The sequence below is a fragment of the Oncorhynchus kisutch genome, linkage group LG4, assembly GCF_002021735.2.
Source record: "Oncorhynchus kisutch isolate 150728-3 linkage group LG4, Okis_V2, whole genome shotgun sequence".
Taxonomy (NCBI): Eukaryota; Metazoa; Chordata; class Actinopteri; order Salmoniformes; family Salmonidae; genus Oncorhynchus; species Oncorhynchus kisutch.
Window position 1 is genome coordinate 39083066 of NC_034177.2, and position 20615 is coordinate 39103680.

The 20615-nt window shown below is 42.1% G+C and overlaps 1 long non-coding RNA gene across 2 annotated transcripts; it reads right to left on the bottom strand.

Annotated features, from left to right (window-relative positions):
* Positions 1–1416: 1416 nt before the first annotated feature.
* Positions 1417–20546, bottom strand: LOC109889509 (uncharacterized). 2 transcript variants are annotated; one of them, XR_002255291.2, is made up of 3 exons: positions 20476–20546; positions 16002–16125; positions 1417–2024 (listed from the first exon to the last, which is right to left on the bottom strand). It is a non-coding gene; the product is annotated as an uncharacterized LOC109889509 (long non-coding RNA). The 2 variants fall into 2 exon arrangements; XR_002255292.2 differs by lacking the exon at positions 20476–20546 and adding an exon at positions 18068–18322.
* Positions 20547–20615: the final 69 nt, after the last annotated feature.

Sequence of the window (20615 nt, forward strand, 5' to 3'; positions counted from 1 at the left end):
TTGGGCGACTGTCCAGAGCATGACCTCTTGACCCTAAACTCCAACCGCCTTAATGCCATTACCAACAGGTCCATGTGCCTCGGACCCACTTTGGTCTCATCAAAGAGGATGCTTCTACTACCTCAAGCTGCTAATTTAACAGACTCAATAATAACAAAGGTGGTGGATAGTAGGCCTGCATTACAATAAATCAATAAAAATCAAATGAAATTATAATAATTTCTACAGCATTTTACTTCAGTGTTTTCCTTTGTTGTCCAGTCAAAGGTGACAACTGTCGTCCACTTGCGATCTACAATATAAACCACAATATTCATGATGAAGAGAGCTTGCTGCCTTATATTTCAGGAAATATTTTAATGTAAAATGCATGTGAAATATCACAGCCAACGCACAATTTGTAAGACTACTTGCACAATTGTGTACATTCTGTCTTTGGGGTTGCAAGAAAACACCATATGATTTATCAATTTTAAACATTTTATTTTTTGTTAATGCAAAATATAAATAATAATAATAGTTTATAACAGTGTATTACTGTTCTGTAATTCTATTACATTTCATTGTGTCAGTCTTTTCACTCCACCAAAACAGGACTGTTTTCCAGCATGAATTAAACAATTTCCTTGACAACTTTGTAAGTGTTAGCATCAATACCAATGATAAGCATTAATTTAGTTATATTTACTACTTTTTGTCTGTCACATCAAACATGTTTTGATTATAACTACACAAAGACTGAATAATCCCTTCTTGATCTTACTTCTGTCCATCTGTTGTTGACTTTGGTCATCAGGATGGACACTGATTGAGGTCAAGGGTGAGATATTGGAGTCAATGTTCGTTCCATCAAATCAGACCTACACTGTATAATCCTAAACCTGATTTGGTGTCAGAAAATGGAGTCACTAATCAAGTCTGTCAAGTCTGGAATTAGGAATAGCCTCTAATAGTTTAAACAACTCCATCAAAACAAGTCTAACTTCAGATTTAACCTACTTCAGAAATAACTGCGTTAAATATGGGAATATTCGATTGTATTATATTTACTAATTGACGTACATTTTATGTTCCTGAGGCCACCATTGTTTCTCACTCCCACCTGCATAAATTAGTTTGTTATATGAAAAAGTGGGAGCTGTATCCCAACCCATGGTGCTGTCCAAGGTACTGATACAAGAGGATTAAATGATAAATAGTTTGCTTTGCACTATGGCCAGCTCCAAAGAGGTGGGTTTCTCTCAGCATGGTAGCCTATATTAAAATGGTTTTAATCACCCATACCCCTGTGCTACTTTTCTCATTCTAGTTTGAGGCAGGTGTCCTTAGGCCCACTCCCCACCCAAAGTGTTCTTTTGGTTCTCCACATTTACTATCCCTTAAAAAATTGATGAACATGAAGCAAGACACAAATGATCATTGTACATCATTTAATTGACAACAATGTGGAATCACTTTCTTCAGGGTTTGTAAAGAGCAATGCCACACATGCACGCGCACGCACGCACGCACACACACACACACACACACACACACACACACACACACACACACACACACACACACACACACACACACACACACACACACACACACACACACACACACACACACACACACACAGCAGTTTGAATGTCACTTGTGACTTGAGAACATAAGTGTGTTTATGTTTTTCATTAATATTATTTAATTGAATCAGTGAAAGAACAACAAATTCAAGGAAGAGTGAATGTGTGAATGTATTCCATGAAAAAATATCAGATTTCTACAGTATTTTCTAGTCTCTTGTGATTTTTGCCAAAGTATATTTTAAGCATCCTCTTGCATAATCTTCCATAGTCTTCCCTCTAGCTTGTTGTGGTCCTCTGGTTCTGTGAACAGTGTGGGCTACTGTAGCTCCTCATGCCAGATGTATAAACTGACTATGACAGTGACAGAGATGGTTTTAACTGTCTAATGGTTGTTTGGTCCATACCAGGATCCCCAATAGGGTATGCAGAATCCTGACGACTCCATATCCAGACCTGAGAATATGACAGAAATAATTATTAAGAACACGCACATACACTATACAGTAAAAGTCAAAAGTTTGAACAAACCTACTCATTCAAGGATTTTTCTCTATTTTTACTATTTTTCTACATTGTAGAATAATAGTGAAGACATCAAAACTATGAAATAACACATATGGAATCATGTAGTAACCAAAAAAGTGTCAATCTAATCAAAAAATGTTTTATATTTGAGATTCTTCAAAGTAGCCATCCTTTGCCTTAATGACAGCATTGCACACTTTTAGGATTCTCTCAACCAGCTTCATGATGTAGTCACCTGGAATACATTTCAATTAGCAGGTGCGCCTTGTTAAAAGTTACCTTGTGGAATTCCTTTCCTTCTTAATGTGTTTGAGCCAATCAGTTGTGTTGTTACAAGGTAGGGGTGGTATATAGAAAATAGCCCTATTTGGTAAAAGATCAAGTCCATATTATAGCAAGAACAGCTCAAATAAGCTCATTTTATCTTTATTTAACTAAGCAAGTCAGTTAAGAACAAATTGTTATTTTCAATGATGGCCTAGGAACAGGAACAGTTAACTGCCTTGTTCAGGGGCAGAACAACAGATTTGTACCTTGTCAGCTCGGGGATTTGAACGTGCAACCTTTCGGTTACTAGTCTTACTAGTCCAACACTCTAACCACTAGGCTACCCTGCCACCGTTTGGTTGCTCTGCCTAAGAGAAACAACAGTCCATCAGTCCATCATTACTTTAAGAACATTTCAAGAACTTTGAAAGTTTCATCAAGTGCAGTCGCAAAAACCATCAAGCACTATGATTAAACTGGCTCTCATGAGGAACAGGAAAGGATGACCCAGAAATACCTCTGCTGCAGAGTTAAATGCACCTTAGATTGCAGCCCAAATAAATGCTTCACCGAGTTCAAGTAACAGACACATCTCAACATCAACAGTTCAGAGGAGACTGCGTGAATCAGGCCTTCATGGTTAAATTGCTGCAAAGAAACCCCTACTAAAGGACACCAATAAGAAGAGACTTGCTTGGGCCAAGAAACACGAGCAATGGACATAAGACCGGTGGAAATCTGTCCTTTAGTCTGATGAGTCCAAATTTGGCACAAAGTAGGTAAATGGATCTCCGCATGTGTGGTTCCCACCGTGAATCATGGAAGAGGAGGAGGAGGAGGAGGTGTGATGGTGTGGGGTGCTTTGCTGGTGACACTGTCAGTGATTTATTTAGAATTCAAGGTACACTTAACCAGCTACCACAGCATTCTGCAGCGATACGCCATCCCATCTGGTTTGGGCTTAGCGGGACTATCATTTGTTTTTCAACAGGACAATTACCCAAAACACACCACCGGGCTGTGTAAATCAAATCAAATCAAATCAAATGTATTTATATAGCCCTTCGTACATCAGCTGATATCGCAAAGTGCTGTACAGAAACCCAGCCTAAAACCCCAAACAGCAAGCAATGCAGGTGTAGAAGCACGGTGGCTAGGAAAAACTCCCTAGAAAGGCCAAAACCTAGGAAGAAACCTAGAGAGGAACCAGGCTATGTGGGGTGGCCAGTCCTCTTCTGGCTGTGCCGGGTGGAGATTAAAACAGAACATGGCCAAGATGTTCAAATGTTCATAAATGACCAGCATGGTCGAATAATAATTAAGGCAGAACAGTTGAAACTGGAGCAGCAGCACGGTCAGGTGGACTGGAGACAGCAAGGAGTCATCATGTCAGGTAGTCTGGGGCATGGTCCTAGGGCTCAGGTCCTCCGAGAGAGAGAAAGAAAGAGAGAATTAAAGAGAGCATATGTGGGGTGGCCAGTCCTCTTCTGGCTGTGCCGGGTGGAAATTATAACAGAACATGGCCAAGATGTAAGGGCTATTGGACCAAGAAAGAGAGTGATGGAGTGCTGCATCAGATGACCTGGCCTCCACAATCACCTGACCTCAACCCAATTGAGATGGTTTGGGATGAGTGAAGGAAAAGCAGCCAACAAGTGCTCAGTATATGTGGGAACCCCTTCAAGACTGTTGGAAAAGCATTCCTCATGAAGCTGGTTGAGAGAATGCCAAGAGTGTGCAAAGCTGTCATCAAGGACAGGGTGGCTACTTTGAAGAATCTAAAATCTAAAATATATTTTCATTTAACACTTTAACATTTTTGGTTGCTACATGATTCCATATGTGTTATTTCATTTTTTAAAATTTTATTTCACCTTTATTTAACCAGGTAGGCTAGTTGAGAACAAGTTCTCATTTGCAACTGCGACCTGGCCAAGATAAAGCATAGCAGTGTGAGCAGACAACAAAGAGTTACACATGGAGTAAACAATTAACAAGTCAATAACACAGTAGAAAACAAAGGGGGAGTCTATATACAATGTGTGCAAAAGGCATGAGGAGGTAGGCAAATAATTAAAATTTTGCAGATTAGCACTGGAGTGATGAATGATCAGATGGTCATGTACAGGTAGAGATATTGGTGTGCAAAAGAGCAGAAAAGTAAATAAATAAAAACAGTATGGGGATGAGGTAGGTGAAAAAGGGTGGGCTATTTACCAATAGACTATGTACAGCTGCAGCGATCGGTTAGCTGCTCAGATAGCTGATGTTTGAAGTTGGTGAGGGAGATAAGAGTCTCCAACTTCAGCGATTTTTGCAATTCGTTCCAGTCACAGGCAGCAGAGTACTGGAACGAAAGGCGGCCAAATGAGGTGTTGGCTTTAGGGATGATCAGTGAGATACACCTGCTGGAGCGCGTGCTACGGATGGGTGTTGCCATCGTGACCAGTGAGCTGAGATAAGGCGGAGCTTTACCTAGCATGGACTTGTAGATGACCTGGAGCCAGTGGGTCTGGCGACGAATATGTAGCGAGGGCCAGCCGACTAGAGCATACAAGTCGCAGTGGTGGGTGGTATAAGGTGCTTTAGTGACAAAACGGATGGCACTGTGATAGACTGCATCCAGTTTGCTGAGTAGAGTGTTGGAAGCCATTTTGTAGATGACATCGCCGAAGTCGAGGATCGGTAGGATAGTCAGTTTTACTAGGGTAAGCTTGGCGGCGTGAGTGAAGGAGGCTTTGTTGCGGAATAGAAAGCCGACTCTTGATTTGATTTTTCGATTGGAGATGTTTGATATGAGTCTGGAAGGAGAGTTTGCAGTCTAGCCAGACACCTAGGTACTTATAGACGTCCACATATTCTAGGTCGAAACCATCCAGGGTGGTGATGCTAGTCGGGCATGCGGGTGCAGGCAGCGACCGGTTGAAAAGCTTGCATTTGGTTTTACTAGCGTTTAAGAGCAGTTGGAGGCCACGGAAGGAGTGTTGTATGGCATTGAAGCTTGTTTGGAGGTTAGATAGCACAGTGTCCAAAGACGGGCCGAAAGTATATAGAATGGTGTCGTCTGCGTAGAGGTGGATCAGGGAATCGCCCGCAGCAAGAGCAACATCATTGATATACACAGAGAAAAGAGTCGGCCCGAGAATTGAACCCTGTGGCACCCCCATAGAGACTGCCAGAGGACCGGACAGCATGCCCTCCGATTTGACACACTGAACTCTGTCTGCAAAGTAATTGGTGAACCAGGCTAGGCAGTCATCCGAAAAACCGAGGCTCCTGAGTCTGCCGATAAGAATATGGTGATTGACAGAGTCGAAAGCCTTGGCAAGGTCGATGAAGACGGCTGCACAGTACTGTCTTTTATCGATGGCGGTTATGATATTGTTTAGTACCTTGAGTGTGGCTGAGGTGCACCCATGACCGGCTCGGAAACCAGATTGCACAGCGGAGAAGGTACGGTGGGATTCGAGATGGTCAGTGACCTGTTTGTTGACTTGGCTTTCGAAGACCTTAGATAGGCAGGGCAGGATGGATATAGGTCTGTAACAGTTTGGGTCCAGGGTGTCTCCCCCTTTGAAGAGGGGGATGACTGCGGCAGCTTTCCAATCCTTGGGGATCTCAGACGATATGAAAGAGAGGTTGAACAGGCTGGTAATAGGGGTTGCGACAATGGTGGCAGATAGTTTCAGAAATAGAGGGTCCAGATTGTCAAGCCCAGCTGATTTGTACGGGTCCAGGTTTTGCAGCTCTTTCAGAACATCTGCTATCTGGATTTGGGTAAAGGAGAACCTGGAGAGGCTTGGGTGAGGAGCTGCGGGGGGGGCGGAGCTGTTGGCCGAGGTTGAAGTAGCCAGGCGGAAGGCATGGCCAGCCGTTGAGAAATGCTTATTGAAGTTTTCGATAATCATGGATTTATCAGTGGTGACCGTGTTACCTAGCCTCAGTGCAGTGGGCAGCTGGGAGGAGGTGCTCTTGTTCTCCATGGACTTCACAGTGTCCCAGAACTTTTTGGAGTTGGAGCTACAGGATGCAAACTTCTGCCTGAAGAAGCTGGCCTTAGCTTTCCTGACTGACTGCGTGTTGTTATGTCTGCACTATTATTCTACAATGTAGAAAATAGTTTAAAAAAAGAATAACCCTTGAATGAGTAGATGTGTCCAAACTTTTGACGGGTACTGTGTATAAAAAAGTATTTGGACACCCCTTCAAATTAGATGATTTGGCTATTTAAGCTACACCAGTTGCTGACAGGTGGATAAAATCGAGCACACAGCCATGCAATCCCCATAGAGAAACATTGGCAGTAGAATGGCCTTACTGAAGAGCTCAGTGACTTTCAACATGGCACTGTCATAAGATGCCACCTTTCCAACAAGTCAGTTTGTCAAATTTCTGCCCTGCTAGAGCTGCCCCGGTCAACTGTAAGTGCTGTTATTGTGAAGTGGAAACGTCTAGGAGCAACAAAGGCTCAGCCGTGAAGTGGTAGGCCACACAACTCACTCAACGAGACTGCCGAGTGCTGAAGCAAGAAGTGCGTAAAAATAATTTGTCCTTGGTTGCAACACTCATTACCGAGTTCCAAACTGCCTCTGGATGCAAAGTCAGTACAATAACTGTTCGTCGGGAGCTTCATGAAATGGGTTTCCAAGGCTGAGCAGCCGCACACAAACCTAAGATCACCATGCGCAATGCCAAGCGGCAGCTGGGGTGGTGTAAAGCGTGCCACCATTGGACCCTGGGGCAGTGGAAACGCATTCTCTCGAGTGATGAATCACGCTTCACCATCTGGCAGTCCGAGGAACGACTCTGGGTTTGGTGGTAGCCAGGAGAACGCTATCTGCCCGAATGCATAGTGCCAACTGTAAAGTTTGGTGGAGGAGGAATAATGGTGTGGGGCTGTTTTTTATGGTTCAGCTAGGCTCCTTAGTTCCAGTGAAGGGAAATCTTAATACTAGAGCATACAATGACATTCTAGACTATTCTGTGCTTCAACTTTGTGGAACAGTTTGGAGATGGCCCTATCCTGTTTCAGCATGACAATGCCCCCGTGCAGAAAGCGAGGTCCATACAGAAATGATTTGTCAAGATCGGTGTAGAAGAACTTGACTGGCCTGCACAGAGCCCTGACCTCAACTCCATTTAACACCTTTGGGTTGAATTGGAATGCCGACTGTGAGCCAGGCCTAATTGCCCAAAATCATTCATGCTCATGAATGCTTTTGTGGGTAAGTGAAAGCAAGTCCCTGCAGCAATGTTCCAACATCTAGTGGAAAGCCTTCCCAGAAGACTGGAGGCTCTTATAGCAGAAAAGGGGGGACCAGCTCCATATAAATGGCCACAAGTTTAGAATGAGTTTTTTTATTTTTTACTTTTGGTCATGTAGTGTATATAATGCACACATTTTTCACAAAAAAGGAGAATAGTACAAAGAGACCCAAAACAAAAACTTTTTTTGATTCCACTCACTTCTTCAGACTACCTTGTCCTCCAAAACCAGACATTGAACCCACCAATTTAACAGTACTGCAGCCCACTCTCACCCATTTAACATAACTGCAGCCCACTCTCACCCATTTAACATAACTGCAGCCCACTCTCACCCATTTAACATAACTGCAGCCCACTCTCACCCATTTAACAGTACTGCAGCCCACTCTCACCCATTTAACAGAACTGCAGGACATTCTAACCCATTTAACAGAACTGCAGCCCACTCTCACCCATTTAACAGTACTGCAGCCCACTCTCACCCATTTAACAGTACTGCAGCCCACTCTCACCCATTTAACAGTACTGCAGCCCACTTTCACCCATTTAACAGAATTGCAGCCCAATCTCACCCATTTAACAGTACTGCAGCCCACTCTCACCCATTTAACAGAACTGCAGCCCACTCTCACCCATTTAACAGTACTGCAGCCTACTGTAACCCATTTAATAGAACTGCAGCCCACACATATCTGACAAACAAACAGCATTATGAACAACAATATCTGGAATAGATTCCATATTGGCAAGCTAATAGCAAGCTCAGATGCTTAATTAAGAAGAAAGACAACCTACGGGATTGTATTTTAAATGCATTTTACTGCCTACCCAAAACACTTACACAACCCATAACAAAACCAGATCCTTGGTCAACATGATAGCAACCTCCTTATTTACGCTACATAAACATAATTTATCTTTATCTTTTATTCCTTTTAGACACTTCCAGACATTTATTCAAATCTGAAATGCAAACTGAAATGCACTGAAACGCAAACAGTATTTCCCCCCCTTTCTGCAAATAGGCCCTGCATGCACTGTACTGCATGTTGTTCCTCTCCATTTTAACTCTGTATACATGGAGCTCTGTAGGCTTTAATCACTTCAGGGAGCCGGCCCAGACTCTTTCTCTGTCAATGTTCACCCACTCCCCCATTCAAACAGTCCCTTTCTGTCTCCAACCCCACAATGCAGGGTTTGTCCTTGCTCTCTTTGTCCACCTCTGATATATTTTTTGACTGCTCCCTCTCGTCAGACAGCATGCAGCATATGCAAATAGAGGCCCTTTTATTCGCCAGACCCCTCCCCTGAAGGGGAACACACTCGCATACAAACAGAGAGAGGTGTAGAAATACATACGCAAAAAGCCTGTACATGCACTTACAGAAAAACACACACACACACACAGACTCACAAACACAAACACTCAAACAAATAGACTGACATACCAGTTATTTTACACTGAAAAGTGAATATTCTCTCTGGCTGGTATTACCACATCCATAAGGTGGTTCTGTAACACTAGAGTTTTATGCCATCCAAATACTTCTCAATTCAACACAACAATATAATACAATACAACAGAAGCATACTACCTCAAATATACGTAGGCAAATATTATGCAGTGAGTGGCAGAGGGAAAAGTTAGATTACAGGGTGGAGGATGTATGAATTCTCTTCTATAGGGTGAGGGTGCTGAGTCTAGACAGGGATCAAATGTGTGGGGGGGTACCCTACACAGATCTACAGAGGGGTAGACTGAGGGAGGGGCCAGACTGGAGCTATGGAGTGTAGACTGAGTATTTGGGGTTTGGGGGAAGACTGTGTGCTTATGGGGGACTAGACTGTGTGTCTGAAGTTGGGGTGGAAGTGGTGGGAGGGTAGACTGGAGTTATGGTAAGGACGTGTCTGATGAACATAAAGCAGTCCTTCCCTCAGAGCTGACATTCCAAAGCTCTGGTCCTGTGCCTTCTGTGAGTGTGCGTTTGTGTGTGTGTGTGTATTGGGGGGGGCTGATGTGCAGCCTACTCCCACCCATTTAGACAGCTCTGACAGCTTGGCCTTTTCACGGGTGCATTGCTGAGCCAGCTGCCTTCCCTTCCTTAGCAACCTCCACAGGGGTCAAAGGGCACCCCCCCACCCCACCACCTCCAAGACCACCTCTCCCACTGGCCAGAGACCAGACAGCTTGGCAGCCATGAACTTGAGCTTGACAAACTTGACCTATACTACAAGAATACGTTGAAACAAAAAAGCATGCACATTGCATCACCTGACCAGACGTGGATATTTGATCTGTCAAATAATGATCCAAATCAGATAATAATCTAGAATCAGTAGCACAATGATCAAAATGGAGAAGGAACCAGTATGCAGTATCAGCAAGGACTGAGAGCTACACATCTATACAGTGCTATACTTAACACTGAAACTGAGACTCCTCTTCCTAAGTAAGTGTTCCTCACTTGCAAATCTGCCGTATTTCTGAGGGATCGACACAATCATTACAGAACTATAGATAGTACTATACAGTAGCTGTACATCTTCAATCAGATTAAGAACATGCAAAGAAAGAAACAGGTCACTCTCAAGACCTCCCACCACCCCACCTCCAAACTCCATCTTCCCCTAGTGTGATTATAATATGAGTACTGTATTAAAAGCTCAGTCACCTAATTCTCCTCTACTTTCATTAGAGCACAGAAGATCCCTGCTCCGGGACTCTGGGGGCAGACAGACATAATCTGAAAAGCCCTGGATGTGGAAACTTCTCCTGTGTATTCCTCTATAAGATACTTAAAGACAAGGCTTTGTGCTAGATTACTACCGGCCAGAGTTGTATTAGGGAGCCCTGATGAGGCCAGCCTGACCCACATTGGACTCCACACACACACACACACACACACACACACACACACACACACACACACACACACACACACACACACACGTGAGCCAGGCTTAATATATATCACAGTGAGCCATTAAAACATTAATACTATCCACACAGCGAGAGGTGAATCCAGAGAGGTAACTTGGGAGATGTACTTATTTCATTAACTGTTTGTGGGCTACATTACTCAAGTACAGAATGGGAACTGTGGGAACACACAAGATGAGTTTATGGTATGACTCTCCCTCACTGAAATACCTCCAAACATTAAATAATACTTTATCCTAAACGCTCAAACAACAGTACTACGATTCAATTAATGCAAGGCTACAATATCTCTCATTTCTTCCTTTCCTTTTCAGGACACACACAGTCATCTGTGGCGGTCACCAAAACATATACAGTCGCTCCCCTATATCAGGAGCATTCAACTCTTACCCTACGAGGTCCGGAGCCAGCTGGTTTTTGGTTCTACCTGATAATGAATTGCACCCATTTGGTGTCCCAGGTCTAAATCAGTCTCTAATTAAAAAATGTAGTGGAACTGGCTTCGAGGTCCAGAGTTGAGTTTGAGGGCCCTATATGTAAATTACGTTTGTTCAGAGATTAAAGGAAAACTTTGGCTGATGTATCCATACACGGGAGGGGTAATCTTGCGGAAACTATGATCCCAAATTGTTCTTAAACCATGTCTTAGTGCCACTGACCTCTCTGACCAATCACTGATTGGACATGGCCACCATTTTGATTGAAAGCTGGGGTTTAAAATTAAAGTATTCCTCCTTACACACCTCAATACTGATGTGTTATAATGAAATCACTACAGTTCATAGGTCAACTCTCAAACTATACCACATTTGACATGTTTTGGATCACTTTGGTATTTTCTGTTATAGTCGATTTTCTGTTCAGATAGAAGTTTATGTTTTACTTCTATACCAAATTCCCATGATCTGGAACTGTAGAACAGAATGTATTTTATATGAACTAACTGTGTTCTTTCCTAAATGCAAATATGGCTTAGTGACTCATTAAAGAAAACACACAGGGGAACATTGTTTGTCTGTGAACACTGAACAGATGTGCCTGGACAGTACTGAGGCTGGGTGGGGGTCTAAATACCTTTTGAATGCATGCATCCAGTACTTGAAAGAAAAACCTGTCTCCTTTAAATGCTAGTATAGTGACCATGAATACATTTAGATTGCCTCACAAATCTGCCTCGGTCGCTGACTCTCTTTGGCCACTGTGCCGACGACTGTAGCATCTGTCACATAGAGCTGACCCCCCCCCCCCACCCCATCCCATCCCACCACACACACAGACACACAGACACACCCTCAATAACTCCCCCTAATTCTCCATTACTGACATGCAATTAAACGCATACAGGTCTTTTGATTGAGCTTGCGCCTCGCTGTTCCTCTGCTTACAGTAGCTTCTGGTCCACGCAGGGAGGCGGAGGGAAAGAAACATGGCCACTATACACACTATCATGTGTCTCTCTCCTCCTCCCTCTTAGCATCCTTCAGCCTCTCCCTGCCCCTCTCTTTCCTCTCCTTTCCACCAATCTGTCTTTTACCTCTTTTCGATGAGCAACTGTCGACATTTCAAAGTGGCGTTCTATAGCTGTTTTTAGTCTGTTCAAAAGCAGATTGTCTGTCAGACATATTTTCTTCCTCTCTTTGTTTGCTATAACACAGTCTTATAGAAAAGCGATGAAGTGTCATCTGAGTGAATTCTCTCACTCTTTCTGTCCCCTTTATCATAGTTTCACATATGCAGTATATAAGAGAGACAGGCCTAACACAGTTACAGTATATAAAGAGCTGTGCGCATCATTCATCTGAATAAGAAGGGTAATACTTTATGGGCCCTGTTTCCTGGACCTAGATTACGTCTATTCCTGGACTGAAAATCATACTCAATGGAGAATCTCTACTAGTTCCTTTTAGTCCAGGACTAGTCATAATGCTGTTCTGGGAAACCAGCTTTGTAAATATAAATTAGACATTCATTAAACCTGCATGATGAAGGAGATGGATGATGAGTCAGCTGTTTCAACACACCTTGCAGGTCCGCTGAAAGTACTCAGTCATTCAATACATCACTTTTCATCTACTTCAACTAAATGAACTACTATACCATTAGATTCCCTCTGATACATCCAGTGGTCTCAGTGCGTTTTCTCTATCTATACCTGGTTCCTCTGTGGAACCTGCTCCATGCACCCCAGAGATAAATAGAGAAAAATGAGGTAGAGGAGGAGAGCTTGGCAGAGAGGAAACACGTCAGATCCACTGATAACACTGGAACACCCCCTGCCTTTTTTTTTATCTCAGACAAACTCAGACTTAAATCTATTTTACCACTAAAGCAACAACAAAACAATCCAGAACATAAAATACTAATAGTGATGAGTAACATTTCACCTGTAATGCGACTTATATTTCTATCATATCCCTTTGCCAGCTTGTGTATATTGTGTACATTGTTAGCGTACATACTGTATAACGGCAGTCAAATCTCCTATACGTTTGTCAAAGTATTTCCCAGTCCACAGCAATGTCCCTCTCAGTCATGCAGAGCAGACTGAATAGACTAATGAACCCAGTCAGGTGGCACTCTAGTGTGTGAACCTAACCCCACCCACCACTCCTCACACATCCAATCAACATATCAAATGCACATATTAAAACACACACCACACACACATTAAACCCAGTCGCTCACAAGACTCTCCTGATCGGTTAAAACATTCTAATGTCTGTGGCATCTGCTCATAGTCTAGTCTGGAGGGCCTTTCCCACCCTGCCCCCCGGCCCTCCAGGCCCAGGCCTCACCTCACCACCAGCCCTCACAATAGTGGGGATAGTTTTTTTTTGGGGGGGGGGGGGGGGGGGGGGGGGGGGGTGAACAGCCTTTGAGGGGGAGAGAGAGTGGGGATGAATAATAATGTGAAAACGCAGGCCTCTGTTCATTAACACACGAACGCAGGCTGCAGCTGCACACATTGGCCCTTAACGCAGACTCTCTCTCTTGGCCTCTCTGCTTTTCGCTCTCTCGCTCTCTCTCTAGCCCCATTTCAGGTTGATGTAGGAACCGCCAGGGGCACAGGGTGGCATTTATACCAGACTTAAGTCTGATTTTGGTGTGTGCTTGTGTGTGTTTGTGCGTGTGTTTTGCATGTCTGACCATCTCTGTCTGTGCACTTCAATCATAAATCAAGCCAGTTGCGCAATGTAGGCAATGCTATTTCTACAGTTTTTGTGATTATAATAGCTCCCTTACATGTCTCATCATCAATATTTGGGAGTAGAGTATACAGAAATTAGGTAGTAATTTGGCAGTAGAGTATGCTCACACAGATGCACGCACACACACACACACCCCACATACATAAACTTGATTCTAAAAAAGATGAATATAGATGAATATGAATCAATTAATCATTTGGGAATGGCAAGTAACAGCCAAGTATGAGCATAACTTTGTAAATTGTCCTTGAAATTTGTTTGATAATCTCACACAATATCTGAATAATTATTCCATATCATTCATCATTTAATTACACAGTAGGTACATGTGAGTTTGATGTAGTAAGATACTACAACTGTACTGTATAATTTGGAGCACTATATTAGTCTTCATCTGAACAAAAACGCCATGAGAAAAAAACAAATAAGGTTAAGAATGAATCTTATAGAAAAATCTATTTAGCAGGTATCTGTAGTAGATTATCAATGAAACATTTGAAACCCCATTCAAAATCCCTTGTTGCAAACTATTTGCATCAAGCAAGACAACCATCAACACAACCCACACTAGACTACTTCCCGAGCGCACTAAGCCTTTCAGAACAAAATGTCCCTGCCCGTAGTCTTTTTCATATCATTTTTTTAATCATCACTATATGTCTAATAAATCACTATGTCTGTTTAGTTCATGTAAATAACTCAAACTATTTCTTCTACTTTATTTTCCTGAGCCTCCTTTTGCCATTGAAATGCTCAGTCTGATCATGTGGGCGACAGACGAGTGGCCCCCCTCTTGACAGCGAAGAGAAATGTTTTAAGTTTAAGAGTTAATTTCATGCAATCCTACACATTTTGCCATGGGGTGTAGAGAATATTTTGCAATTTTACAACACATTTCATCCAATTCTACTTATTTTGACATGAGGTGGAGAGGAATGTTTGATTTTAATATGATATCTGAGTGGGACTGATTAACAAAATAAATAGGGAGCCCCCCCGGCTGATAATTTGACCATGATAACAAGTTTTGATAGCTGGCAGTTAAATTAACTTAGCAATCAAAAACATTTTTTGCTAACATGGGCTAATTAATTGGTTATCAATGACTGATATAACTAGAGAAAAACTGTTGATGCACAATGAAATTTAGAATTTGCACCTTGCATATTCTACTATTCTAACTCATTGAGACCCCGACTGAGTTTTTAAAATTTACCTCACTTACCCCTTCAAAGAATGAGGAGCCATATGCATATAAAAGATGGACTGGTTATTGGACTGGTTATTGCCAGGACTACCTGACATGATGACTCCTTGCTGTCCCCAGTCCACCTGGCCATGCTGCTGCTCCAGTTTCAACTTCCACCTGACTGTGCTGCTGCTCCAGTTTCAACTGTTCTGCCTTATTATTATTCGACCATGCTGGTCATTTATGAACATTTGAACATCTTGGCCATGTTCTGTTATAATCTCCACCCGGCACAGCCAGAAGAGGACTGGCCACCCCACATAGCCTGGTTCCTCTCTAGGTTTCTTCCTAGGTATTGGCCTTTCTAGGGAGTTTTTCCTGGCCACCGTGCTTCTACACCTGCATTGCTTGCTGTTTGGGGTTTTAGGCTGGGTTTCTGTACAGCACTTTGAGATATCAGCTGATGTTCGAAGGGCTATATAAATACATTTGATTTGATTTGATTTATTGGTCAGATCTGATCAGATTGTGATGTCATGCTGTGGGCCAAAAATTCCATCCCACCTGAACAGGCTGAAATTCCATGATCATATTTTCACAATTTCAGAGTGTTATTTTAACGTCATAGTGTGGAAATATCTTTATTTTTTAAGGAAATCACGTTTTTGACTGCACTGCTCCTTTAAAATATTATATAACATAATCACGGTCTTCTCAGAATAGCATATCCTATTTGAGAGGGAGGAATAGGCCTTCCTTCCTCTACTGTAAAGAGTAAAAAGCCGCCAAGAGAAGGCTTCCTGCAATCCTCCAATCGGTGCCAGCTCATTCATTTTGTTTGCCACCCAGCCCCCTGCCTCCTTCTCCTTGCCCCAACCCCTTCTCTTTTAATTAATAGTAGAAGGCCATGTGTGATGTGGGAGGAAATAGGGAATACCCCCCCTCTCTCTCTTCACCACCCCCTAACAATTTTTCACCCCCATTCCCACTCCCACCTCTGGTACCCAACAGAGGACCATGATGCAACTCACCTCGTGTGCCAGCCCAGCCATTTTAGGTACCGCGGCAACGTCTCCCAAGATGGCTCCTTTCTCTCCTCTTTCAGCACCCATCCGGCGGGGATCAAGCACAGTCTTTGTCCCCTCTCTTGTCTCCCTGTTGGCAGTACAGATGACATTAGAGGCTGGTGGGTGAAGGGGGTGGGGTGTTGGGATAGGGGTTGGCAATTTCCAGATAGTTTCATCCTCCTATTTCTCTTTTTGCGGTGATTCTGTCCCCTTTTTGTGCTCCTTGATCACACCAAGTTGTGAACAAGTCACCTGTGGAGAAAGCACTACAGAAACCCATTCTGCTTTAATCGAATTATTTTATGACATACATCTATACACACTCTACTTACACAGATGTGCTTTTTTTTTGTAGGCTGCCTGAGGAGTTGTCTGACTCATGCATTACATTGAAACAGCTGGAGATGTACAGTAACAGTGTGTGACTGACATGTGCAGAACCCAGCATGCTGTTGGTCAATATCTTAACCCATTACCTGTGCATGATGACTGATGCAAAAAGGATTTAAAGCTAGTACGGATAACACATGCACGCCTCTCCTGCAAGTCATCCTTATTACATCATCCACCCAAGCTAACAACACCACAATTAACGAAATCAAAGGAAATCTATATTATTGCAAGACTTTGTGATGGCGTTCAAAATGCCCTGACTGTACCGTAAAGACCACACTGAGTGAAAGCACGTTCCAGGCATGCAAGGGAAAAGAACTAGGACTTTGACATACATCCAATCTCCCTATCTGAATCAAAGCAATTAGCCCGGCCTGACAGTGAGCCTGCTGCAGTAGGTAGTTAAAAGGGATGAATGAAAACTCATCTCACTTTAGTGCTCTCTAGGCTTTACAATCTCAGTTGCTTAATTCTCTGGCCAAAGCACACAAAGTAGGTGAAGTAGAAAGTTAAGAAGTGCAGGCCCTGTATCCTGGATGTCCCTGCCCTTGTTATTGAGAGGACACAATGTATTGGTAGAATTACGCCCAAGGTCTCAGACACTTCAATTGTAACTGCAGTCTGCAAGTGCTTTTCTTACTTATGGGTGTATTCTTAGAGTAGGCTTACCTATACCATTCACATTTAGTTGCATTTCTAGTGTATTGCATATTCAAATAGAACACGTAGTGCTTTACTGGCAGGTTTAGCCTACACTCTTATTTGGCTATTCTTTCAAACATCCTTTAATTTTTCGTTTTCCTAATGGCTTGAATAAGGAATAGGCACACTGTAATATTTTTTGGCCAAAATGTAAGAGATTAATTTAAGTTAGAAGGTGTGAATCGTGGCCATGGCAAAGTGCTGGCAGGGTGGTGGTTGAACGTGGCGGTTTAACTTAATACGCAGCCAGAGAGAGCGAGTTGTTTTGCATTCAGCACCATGTTCTAGAACGGGCTGAATGGATAGCTCCCGCGTAGGCAGACTCGGTGGATAATCGCCCCGAGAACACAAACTAATCCAAACACATCGAAACAGATTCATACCTCGTCAGTGACTGCGACTAATGCCACAAACCAACATCGGGCCCTTATAAGCATAGGCCTATATTCACAAATATAATCGAGTCATGTGCTTGTTGTAATAGCTTTTATGGCAGCCTTAGCCATTATCAAAAAGGCAAAAACGTGGTATTTACTTAGATTACCTTATTCGAAAAGTTTTAAATGTAAAGAGAGGCCTGTAGTCCTTATTTGGCTACAAACATGGTCATAAGAGTAGCGCACACCCTTACCACAAAGGAAACAGCCAAAAAGGCCTAGAAAAACGAACAAATGTCCTCAAGCCAGTCGAGGCGGGCATACATTAAGGAATGTTCACGATGTCAGAGTTCGGATAAAAGTAAGCTTACTTCTGCTCATATTTTGTTTACTGAAATTAAAAAGGCAGCCATTTCAAATAAATTGTTGATTTTGTTTGATTATATTTGTAACCATAAATATTAAAAACACAATAATGTCTAACAAATTACATTGCAAGCATTCTGACAACAAAGAAGTTTATTGTTTTTACAATTAACCACATGACGTGTTGCTTACCTTTGAGGTGGAACTTGGCGAAACTTGTTAGAAGGCCTAATTAGTTGTAGGTATACCCTAGGCCTTATTTCCTACCTGACCGTAAATGTGGAAGTAATTTCTACTTTCGGTTATCTAGCTTTATGACAGGTATTTAATACTCATACAGCTAGATAACCAAAGACAGAAACCGACCTCCGGTTTACATGCATTTTCGTAGACTACTTTGTCTTGCTGCCTCGTACTCATGACCGATTGGTGAGCGGTAGTGATGACGTGCTTCATCCGACACCTTGAGAGAGGAAGGAATGATAGATATGATTTAAATTTGTTATTACCATATTAAATGTCCTTTTACCAATGACAGCCGAAAATAAGTAAGGAAAATATTCTATTATATTCTAGAGATGTCCATATATTCTATTCGGAGATGTTCATGTGGCGTGAGGACAGGACACTGACAGCGAGTCATCAAATTCATTTTTAAAGGACCAATAAGGACAAGATAGACCTGAATAAACTATAAGTGAGTGGCGTTTATACAGTTAGGCCTGTTATTACAATATATAGCACCATCTTTCAGGCGATGGCAACAAAAAGGCCGACACTTATTGGCCTTATCATTGATAGGCATAGGCCTATCATTCGATTATATTTCGTTTTCTAATCATTATTAGGAAGTTCATCAACAGGTAGGCTAGAAAACGTATAGGGTTACACTCGATGTGAGTAAAAAAATGTGATTGCCTTCAATTGAAGGGGGAAAAATATATCCAAACAAACTCCGTTCGAACAAAGTGGCTAATTTATTGTTCTACGATCAAGACAGTTTGTATAATGTGCGCATGGGACTTGGTTATGTTGGGCCTATATATAAATGATCTGTCGCCTGAATTAAATTAATCAAGTGTTTTATGTTAATTTAGAAGATATCGCCACAGCATTGTGGAGATTTTGGAGATGTTTCCTTGTCAAAGCTTTTAATTTATCTCAGAGACAGAAAAAACATTTCCTGGTGTGTCTAGTATCAAATCATAGTCTAGTAATGTAGCCTGCGTTATATCTTGAAAATGATCATTATATTCTTAGTAAGTAATTCAGTAAATGTGATGTTACGAGTGTTGATTAATTGGCATGAGAGGATAGCGCCAACAGGACCTCTCCAACAGGTGCTTTGTTACATTTCATTAGGCTAATATTAATGGACAATGCTTACACAGAAATAAACTATTAAACTTCCACTGAAAATTGGCAATATGACTCAAAGAGATGTGAATAGCTTACATTTTATTTACTAAATTACTTATTAGTTGTGTGGGCCTACTGATTTTGTTTGCATTTGGACAGTTATTTTCCTTCTATCCATTAATATACAATTTACTGAACAACAACCAAACTTAAGAGTTACTTGTCTGTAATCAAACTAACTAAATGTGAATAAAGACAATCAAAAGCAGACCTAGGCTCACAAGTTCTTCCTAGTCGCAATGCGAACCATTGTTTGTTTTGTATTTTAAGAACAACAACACTATTAGACTTAGTGAAAAGTATTTCTAAAGACTGAATGATTTGTCTATATGTCACTGTTTAGAAGTTTAGCATATTTAGAGGATGACTTGGACGTGAAACTGAATTTGAGATAGCGCGGCTATAACGCATGATATGGCGAATATATCGTGTAGGACTCGGCCCTCATGCTGTCTTCAGTTCAAGCACGTTCCGATTTACAAACCACCGACCCGTTTACAAACATACAAGATAGAAAAGAAGGACTATGCTATATAATAGACCATAATTCAAACGCTAGTAATATGATTGTCGAGTTGCCTTTGTGTGCCCCTAGGCCTGGTCACTTTTATTGAGAGTTCTTGCCAATGACCTAGTTTTGAATCAAGGGCTATATTCACATCAAAAGCAAGGCTATAGCCTGGATAGGAAAATCACAGTATTCTAATCTATTAGTCTACTAAAAATTGCACAGTACATTGTTATAACACTTCCGACAAGAATGTCGGCTACTTTTCTATTCGATGTAAATAAATAACATATGTCCCCAATATATTATAATGTACCCGATGCCAGAAGCGCACGCCTATTTATAACCAATGCACAACAAAAATCCGATAATTGTAAGTAAAAGGTGACCACCAGCAAACCAGACACATCCAAGGCAGCAGGCAGACCATGGACATGACGAGAGAACAGATTCCTTGAAAGGTGCAATCCATCCTTATCTAAGATACCCTGTCTGTTTGCAGTGATGCCGCTATAGCTTACTTGTGTTTAAGTCCTAGATTAAGAACTATATTTTTTGAATCCCCATTTTTCAGTCTTCAGTTCTATCTTTACCTCCACGTGCGTATGCTATGTCTAGTTAACTCGCGCTCTCGCTCCTCATCTGTCCGACCTATCATTGCATTAATACGCACCGTCTTCTCCCCCTAGTCCGTCTCCTTCCCTAGTCCTCCGAGCTCTAGCCTACTCACTTCGTGCGCGCATCCTCTGGTGACAATTTTTGCACACCGTGACGCCATTCCAGTGGCAGGTTGTTGTATGTCCAATCACAGAA